Source organism: Gavialis gangeticus, unplaced genomic scaffold, assembly GCF_001723915.1.
Source record: "Gavialis gangeticus isolate Ggan-Ray unplaced genomic scaffold, GavGan_comp1, whole genome shotgun sequence".
Taxonomy (NCBI): Eukaryota; Metazoa; Chordata; order Crocodylia; family Gavialidae; genus Gavialis; species Gavialis gangeticus.
In genome coordinates, this window is record NW_017729024.1 from 152637539 (window position 1) to 152646728 (window position 9190).

The following is a 9190-nucleotide window of genomic DNA, read 5'->3' on the forward strand; positions in this document are numbered from 1 at the left end:
GCACACGCGCCACGCGCCACGCTCCGACGGCACCCACCGGCCCCGCCGCCGCCGCTGCCGCCGCCCGTGCTGCTCCCTCCGCTCCGCCTCCTCCTGCGCCTGCGCCTGCAACCGGCGCGCGGGACTTCAGCCAGGGGCGGAGCCAAGACCCGGAAGCAGGCGGGAGCCGGCCCGGGGGTGAGACAAAGAGGGTCACGTGGTCCTCACAGCCCGGGGAGGGGGTGGGGCTAGTGACGCGTCCTCTGTGAGGGGTAGTGGAGACAGACATGCTGGGCGCGCTGTTCTGGTGTGCGCTGAAATAGAGGCCGAGGTGTGGGCTGACTGAGCAAGGCAAGCTGGATCTATGCTTAGCAAAGGACGGATTTCCACTTCAGCTTCCTCCGTGCAAAAATGAAGTTGATGTCCTACCTATGGGGGCTTTTTACCATCTTTAACTTCGTGTGAGCCCGAAAGCTTGCAGAAAAAAATATATATTTGTTTTTTGTTTTGCAATTTCTCAGTTATTCTAATAAAAGGTATCATCTCTGAACCAGAGCTCTAGGTTTTGCACATCTACCGTGAAGCATTAAAGGGAGCTATTCGGAATTTTCTCTGCCTGCCCATTCCCGGTGTTTGCAGTCACACAATGTCTCTTGCCTCCTTTGTGACAGCCCTTTCAGTCTCTCTCTCCCTTTAGTTTTAATTTAGCCTCTGTCAAGAGCCTGTCTCAGATTGCAAAACATCCAGAGATTTCATATGGAAAATGAGAGTTACTTGGTTGCATTTCCTGCTACAGAACTGGGGCTGGAATGGAGACTCTTCACTAAAACTATGAGGCCTCTATGCTGAAAAGAAATCTTCCCTGAGGCTAGACCTCTTCATACTTTCTGGGTCAGGTGTTCAAGAACAACACCCCACATGCAAACACTGTCTTTAGTATGTTATAGCTCCTGTCTGCTTGTTTGAGGGGCCAGGTAGAATCACACAAAAGAACACAGTGGGGGGTTGTGTACACAGGCCTCAAAAGGTTGTGATCTGCTGTAACAGGTAAGTGATGGACAGAAGTGCTGATAAGAGACTAGTCTATTTCCTGGTCCCAGTGACCTGACATAGATTACTGCTACAAAATACCTCACTCACATGACAGGGATCTGTATCCACTAACTCCAGTAGTCACATGTTCATTATTGTTTATCAGATATGCCATCTACCAAATACGTTGTCAGTAGTCACGGGTAACAGTATACCATGCTTTAATTCTGAATATTAGTGAAAAGTTTATGACATGTTACAATCCCCTGAGATAACTTGTTTATGTGGCAGGATTCATACAGAAAAAAATATAGTACGTAACATCTCTGTACCACCCTGCAGCACCTATCTACACAGAAAGTAAAATGTATAAATCCCTCACACCAAGCCTGATTAACCTATGTCTGAAAGCTGTCTTATTCGCATGATGTCCCACAGTTTAGCAGCAGAAGTCAATTTTTACACCCAGGATTTAATTCAGTAGGTGCATTCGTATCTTTTACCAGAGCCTTTGAAGAATAAACACATAATGCAACAAAGGTAAATTTTCTGTTGATTATTAAGCCAGGGCTCAACGTTATTAGCACGGGTAGGGTAAGACTTTGAGGTACAGTGTCTGTTCTTGTAATTTGATCTTCTACTAAATGGGACCTGCTAGAACAGGGGTGGGCAAAATACGGCCCGCAGGCCAGATCCGACCTGCAAGGCGGGTTATCCAGCCCGCAGACCCTGCGGGCCCCTAAAAAAATTTTGAAAATTAAAATTCATCTGTCCTTTGTCGCTGTTAAAAATGACAGAAACCTAGGGCAGTAGGACCCAGGGGAAGCCTGGTGGGCTCCCACAACAGCATGTCCCACCTGGCCCCCACCCCGCCAACTGGAAGCCACTGGGGCTTCTGGCCTGGGACCACGTGGCTGCACTAGCGCAGGAAGCTCAGGTAAGGGGGCGGCAGGAAGGGCAGGGGAGGACGTGGGCAGAGAAAGAGCCTGGGGAAAAGTGGCCCAGTGAAAAGCAGCCCCACACCTGCCCTGTGGCCAGCGCACCATGCTGCAGCCACTCGCAGCCCACGCAGGGCTGTCCTGAGCAGGCACGGGCAGCCGTAGGCAGGCTGCAAGCTGGTGCAGCGCCAGGCATGGAGCAGGCGAGGAGCTGCTTTTTCCCTCCATGCTCAGCACCAGCTTGTAACCTGGCCCTGTGCTGGCTCTGGGCTTGCCCATCAGGACTGTGGTGCGGTGGCAGCAGCTGCGGCCCCTCTGCTTGCCATGTTGGGCAGTGTTTGCTGCTGCTGCCCGCCCGAAGCTCATGCACTGGGCAGCACAGAGGTGGCTGTGGCAAACACTGCCCAGTGTGGCAAGTGGCGGGGGCCGCAGCTGCTACTGCCACAGCGCAGCCCCAACGGGCAAGCCTGGAGCCAGTGCAAAGCCCAGGCTGGCTGCGGGGTTGGGTTACAAGCTGGTGCTGAATGCGGGGGAAAATCAGCCCCTTGTTCACCTTGTGCCCGGCGCCCCACACTGCAGGCACTCACAGCCCACAGGCTTCAGAACAGCCCCGCACGGGCTGCAAACGGCTGCAGCAAGGAGCACCGGCCACGGGGTGGGGGAGGGGCCGCTTTTTCCCGCTCCGTACCAGCTCCTTCCCTGCCGGCAAGCAGGGGGTCAGGGCTACATGCTGTCCCCCAACCTGTACTATGGGGCTGGGGGGCCAGCGGGAGCACAGAGCCCATACCGGTGTCCCAGGGCCAGCACCAGCAGGGCCCAGAGCATGAGTACAGGGTCCCGGGTGGCAGGGGCTCTATGGAGCCGAGCCAGCTCCCCCCTCTCCCTACTGGTGCAGCCCAGCCCAGCTCCACAGACCCCTGCCAGGATGTGCCCTGCTCTGGGCCCCACCAGTGCTGGCCCTGGGACATTGGTCCTAAGATGGTGACCAGGGGGTGGGGCACCTGTGAAGGGGCAGGGCTACCCATGCAGCTCTCGACAGCCTGCCAGAACTGGGTAAGCGGCCCTCCACCCAAAATAATTACACATGCCTCTGCTAGAATTAAAAAAAAAGCAGACTGGCTTTTCCCCCACTCAGGCCCGCTTCCCCACCACCCCCGCATTGGGCTCAGACCCGCTCCCCTCCCCACCCGCATTGGGCCTGGGCCCACTCCCCTCCCCCATTGGACATGGGCTCACTCCCTGCCCTGTGTTACCTGCAGGGAGCTGGGTGGGGGGGGCAAGGCTAGCCCTGCTGGCCTCCTCCCCCTCTAACGTCTGCTCTGTTGCCGCTGCCTCCAGGGAGGTGGGGCAGAGGCCAGACAGCTGGCCTTGCCCCACGCCTCTCCATCCCCTGTGTCCCCACCATCAGACTGCCTTCTGTCAGAACACTTTTTCACGCTCTGATTGGCTGTTTGTCAGCCAATCAGAGCACGAATAAAGTGTTATGGCCAGACAGACAGACAGATTTAGGCTTTTATAATATTAGAATTATTTCTATTGTCTGACATACCCATAAGCATTACAACAGGCTGCAGCTACAGCCACACTGGGATACAGCCACACAAGAAGTGCAAATGTAAAGATGACACGAGTTCTGCCTGTATGTGCAGGAAATGCAAGATAAATTACATTAAGAAAAGACTTATAAAACAAATCAAGGAGGTAAGCTATGCAAAACAGAGCAATGTCCATTTCATAGGATCTGTGTCTAAAGACACCATTCATAAACATACCTGATATTAACTTTAAATTAGATCATGCTATTAAGCTAAAATGGATTTGGAACAGAGATTAATATGATTTGTTCTGGAGTTCTGCCTGCAAAACTTTATAATATAGACTAGGGCTTATACGTCTGAGTCAGAACTTCAGGTAGGCATCTCCGTCTCCTTGGGATCCAGGACCCAGAAATCTCTTCTAGATGTAGGTTCTTACACCTATCCTTTCAAATGAGTGACCAGAGCACACATTTGGAAAAAAACAACTGAAGATGGTGCTATCACTCACTTTTTAATAGAAAATGTGGAACACTTGCTGAGGATATGAAAGATCTGAGCTCAGTTCCCTTCTAGCCCCTTAGGCTGCATACAGAGCCTGTCTGGTGGGACCTGTATGTGGCGTGGACTAGTCTGGGGTGTGCACTGCATGTGGCACCCATGCTGGACCAGTCCTGCATGCTGGATCCGCACTTACTGCCACTGGGCTCCTGCTGCTGCCAGCAGAGCCATGCCCCCCACCCCCCGCCGGCCGCCAGGGGCACACACTGCTCATGCATCCTGCATCGGTCCTATATGCCCCATGCCATGCCAGTCTGGAGCCAGTGCTCATTGCACACAGCACACAGGGCAAGTCTTGGTGTGTGCTGTATGTGGTGCCCTCCCCAGTCCAGCCCCACATGCTGGATCCCGAGATGGTCCAGATGGGGTTCTATAAGCTATCCCCATGTGCCAGCTCCAGCATGCAGGGCCAGCCCATTGTAGGCACCACATGTAGCATATGCCTCAGACTGGTGTGGTATGGTCAGTGTAGCACATGCCCTGGACCAGCCCCACACACCACATGCTGGACATGGAGCCAGGGTGGGCAGGTGTTGCATGAGGCCCACAGGGCTGGCTGGAGCTCGTACATGCCTGCAAGTAGCATATACAACCAGTCCATGGCACACTTTGCATGCAGTGCCTACACCAGACCAGCTCTGTGAGTCCAGTCTGGCCCACAGACCAACCCTGCATCCTTCATTTAGCCTGAAAAGCCAAATTAGTTTAATAACCCTGCCCTAGATTTATTACGTAAAAGGTGGTTGTTACAGCTACTTCCCCAGCTATGCTTTAAAGAGGGTCCCACCTTTCCAGCGTGTTAGGCATGTTCTGAGCATGCCTACCAGCTCAGGGTCCCCTTGGAGCTGTTCTGTTTAATTTCTGAATTCCAGTGGGGTTTACATAGGAGCTAGGTTCCAAGCTATTCACATCTTGGCAATTCCAAGCATGTGTACACAGCAGGCATGCAGGTGCCTAGGGAAATTTCAGGTCAAACAAGGAGGTACCAAGTAACTTTAGGGCTAGGAAGCTGCTGAGTGTGAGCATTTTGGATTTAGTCCAAAATCCACGTACATCCTAGTTCAGGTGCCTAAATCCTTTTTTGGGGGATTTGATCCCTGACTAATGTTATAGCTCCTTTGTGCCAATAGAAAGTACAGGGGTGAACATATGTCATGGAAGCAATATGGGATCAGAGTCATATTACAGACTAGCAAACATCCATTAGACAGAAATAACTTTTAGTCCCTGCTATGGGGGGCAGAACTCTCACAGGTGACTGAAGGTCAAACACTCTATGGCTCATTAACAACATCGCAAAGCATCTAGTTCCCCATAATGTTACAACTTTGTTTTAAAGAACGGTTGAAATAGATTCACAGTTCCACAGACGTTTAGAGCTAGAAGGGACCTTGTGAAATCATCGGCTCCAGCCCCCCTGCTCTAGGCAGGAAAGACTGCTGTGGTCAAAAAGCCCCAGCAAGGTGCACATCCAGTCTCTTTTTGAAGATCTCCAGGGTAGATGCCTGCACCACCCCCACTGGGAGTCTATTCCAGAGTCTGGTCCCATTAACTGTGAAGAAGTTTTTCCTTATATCCAGTCTGAAACCTCCTTCAGGGAGTTTATGACTGTTGCTCCTGGTTTTCTCCTGGGGTGCTTTGGTGAATAGTTGTTCACCTAGCCCTGATGCTCTCCCCTGATATATCTGTAAGCTGCCACCAAATCCCTCCAAAGTCTTCTCTTTTCTAGGCTGAACAATCCCTTATCTGCCAGCCTTTCATCATATGGCTTATTAAATATTACTGACAGTTCACTGTTTCTTAAAACCCCAGTGCCCAGAGGCAAATAATTAAGTGAGACTCTCAGCTAACTTTACAAAAATAAGTTCCTAGCTCTCATAGTTGCAAAATAGTTTTAAGTTTGAATTTGGAGCATACTTTATAAAAGGTCTGGGGTTATTGATATGGATTAAATCAAGTTCTGAAGATTTTGGGAGTTTACACGGATGTAGTCTTCTACTTCTGGGAAATGAAAGTAAAATCTTCCACACATTGCTGTTAGTCTGTTTTGCAATACCTTGTATTTCCTCCCAATAGCCTAAATACAAACAGTAAAAAATGTAATATGAAAATACATCTGTATTCTCTTCTAAATAAAATGTTTTGCAAAAGTTTTTCAGCAACTACTCCAGCATTTTTTAAATAACTTTCTTAAACATGTGTATAATTTTTTCATACTTTGAACCCACAGCACTCTTCCACTTCTACTCCAAGAGTAACAAGTAAGAGAGTGTGCAAGAGGCAAAGATTTTTGTGGGTGAAATTTTTACTGGACCAGCTTCATAGTTAGGATAGACTTAAGCAGGCTTTCAAATGCAAAGCATTGTTCTTCCGGTAGGAAGTTTGTCTAAACACCAGCATAAGAATATGGCCTGGCAACCCAGGATGTCTGCTGCACGTAGAGGCAGCAGATGCCAATTGTTGCTGCTTCTGTGATCATAGTTGCACAGTTATGCAAATGCCAGTTTTTTTACCTCCCAGCCCCATCAGCACCCTATTGCCCCACTCTAGTTACACCATTGTTTTTAAGTCTATTCCAACCATGCTATTAGTTATATAATAATAAAAGATATCACCTACAAAAATCCTTGCTTGCATATGTCCTGGACTATCACTAAAACATCACTCCAACGGTAGGTGAGAGAGTAAATATTCTTCAGAGGGAGCAGCCCATACACACATTGCTAGTGGTTTGCCCAAGCGTTTGGGAGAGGCAATGGAACTGGGGGCATCAGGATTCTTGGTTTCTCCCCCTGGCAATCTTGTAAGCAAATTGTGACCTAGAGCAGTAGTTTTCAACCTGTGGTCCATGTCTAAGGGATCTGCGAAACATGACTAGGATAAAAAAAAAGCATGTGAATACCCACACTTACAATAGAAAGGGGTCCACACGTCTGTTCAAATTTTATTTAGGGATCCTCAAATGAAAAAGTTGAAAACCACTGACCTAGAATACATCTGGATGTTGTTATACCCATGCTTGGGTCATTTGTGGAGACTGGAACCTTTAGCTATAAACAAGTCTTAAACCATGTAAACATGAGGAACCATATCACCAAGAACTTTTCCTATGTGGAAAATATTTGCTAAACAGATATAATTATACCATTATGACCTACCATCTAATCATTTTTATCCTTTCCTACACAAGCTTTTATGGTTTAATTTCTATTAAACCACAAAATATCTTGTCTATGTTCTCCTATATAGAATAAAGCAGTGATTCCTAACCAGGGTAGCTTAGGGTGCTACCAGAATGATCCTCTAGGTATGAGGGGATAAGCCAGAAGTGAGGAGATAAGCAGATAAGTGCAGGCTCAGGTTTGTGTCTGCCTGGCAGCTCCCCTATCCCCATTGCCCAGCCCCTCTGCAAGGAGGTAAGCACTGTGCTATATAATTTAGTTTTTGAAATTGGGTGCCACTTGATTCACAGTTCTGGAGTGGGGCCTCAAGTCCAAAAAGTTTGAGGGGCACTGGACTAGAGAGGTAATTAGCTGTGTTAGTCTAAAGTCAGGCAGAAGCCAGGGTAGATTTGCACCTTACTTGCATCTGGTGAGGCAAGCTGCTGCTTACAAAAGCTTATGTATCTCTAATGTGGTTAGTTTACAAGGTCCAAATCTACCCTGCCTATATAGAATAGGCCTCCCCCTTTAGCAGCATAAGCACATATATTTTGTTCTAACTACAGGGATAAAATATATCACACCCCTCAGCCAACACAGTTGCATCAGCACTGCATCTAGACAAGGCCTAATCCTGGGATCAGTGCCTCTGTGGGCAGTTTGCCTGCATGAGGGTATGCTGTTAGGGTGTGTTTAAGAAGCTTGTCCACCCAGGCAGGGCTGTGGTGCGGAAATCATAGAATCATAAGTCAGGCTGGAAGAGACCTCCAGAGGTCATCTAGTCCAACCCCCTGCCTAAAACAGGATCATCCCTTCACATTATCCAAACCATCCAACAGAAATGGGATCTAACCTCTTTGTAAAATTAGTCAAAGCTGACACAAGACCCAACACCAGGGGTGGGCAAAATACAGCCCGCAGCAGACTCCGTTTCCCAAAAGCTTCTGCAGCTGTGGCTCCTGGCTGCTGCCATAGGACCCAGGCCTGCTGCCTGGGCATCCCGTCCATCTGCCCCACACCCACTGCTGGGGGCAGAGCACGAGGCCAGATGGCTGGAATGGGTCTGCACTAAAAACAAGACAGGCAGGCGGGCCCAGAGAGACCCCAGGATCTTGGGACAGTGACAGGATGGGCCAGGGCAGAGCTCCGATCCACTGCCCATATGCCCCTGCAACAGGCATGGATTCCATGGAGAGGCGCATGCAGGGAGCAGACTGCAGCTCTGCCCCAGTCCTGCACTGTCACCACAGCAAAATCACAGCCCTGGCCCCGGACAACTGCCCACCCGGTCTCCATGGAGACCCCAGGATCTTGGGGTGGTGATACCGCAGGGCTGGGGCACAGCTGTGATCCACTGCCCACATGCCCCTGAGGTAAGCATGGTTTTCCACAGGCAGCAGCATTCGGAGAGCGCATCGCCCCGCGCTGTCACCGCCCCAAGATCTCGTTTCCCCACCTGCCGGCTGGGAGCTGTACAGCTTGGGCAGGGAGCTGGATCTGGGACCAGGATCCTGGGGCACTAATAGCGTGGGTCCAGGGCCAAGCCGCAATATGCTGCTTGCACACCTCTGCCCACAGACCCTGCACCTGTCACTGGGGTGTGCAGGCAGCGGATCATGGCTCCGCCCCGGCCCTGCGCTGTCACCACCATGAGATCCCAGGGTCTGCCAGGCCCTGCCTACCCTCTCAGTCCTGGCCTGGCCACACACCCTCCTCACGCGGATCCTGCCCCTGGCAGTGGGTCTAAGGTGGACAGACCCAGGTGCCTGAGCAGCAGGGCTGAAGGAGCTGCTGCCAGGGCTGCCAGGAAATGAAGTCTGGAGGATCCACCATTGTGCCCACCCCTGCCTGACGCGCTAACGTGTCACAGGTAAAGCAGGGGGACCACACGTGCTGTCTCTCTCAAGTCAGCCGCTGCGACAGTAGGGGCCCCTTAGATGCTGTAACCCTCTCCCGGCCAGTTGAGTTGCTTTGCATCATTGGT

At 50.6% G+C, this 9190-nt stretch overlaps 1 protein-coding gene across 1 annotated transcript in view; it reads right to left on the reverse strand.

Annotated features, from left to right (window-relative positions):
• NNT (nicotinamide nucleotide transhydrogenase) overlaps positions 1 to 68 on the reverse strand; it is an 81130-nt gene extending 81062 nt beyond the window's left edge. The window contains exon 1 of the mRNA XM_019517892.1: positions 38 to 68. The gene's annotated coding sequence lies outside the window, so the exon portion shown is untranslated. The remainder of the gene's footprint in view (positions 1 to 37) is intronic.
• Positions 69 to 9190: the final 9122 nt, after the last annotated feature.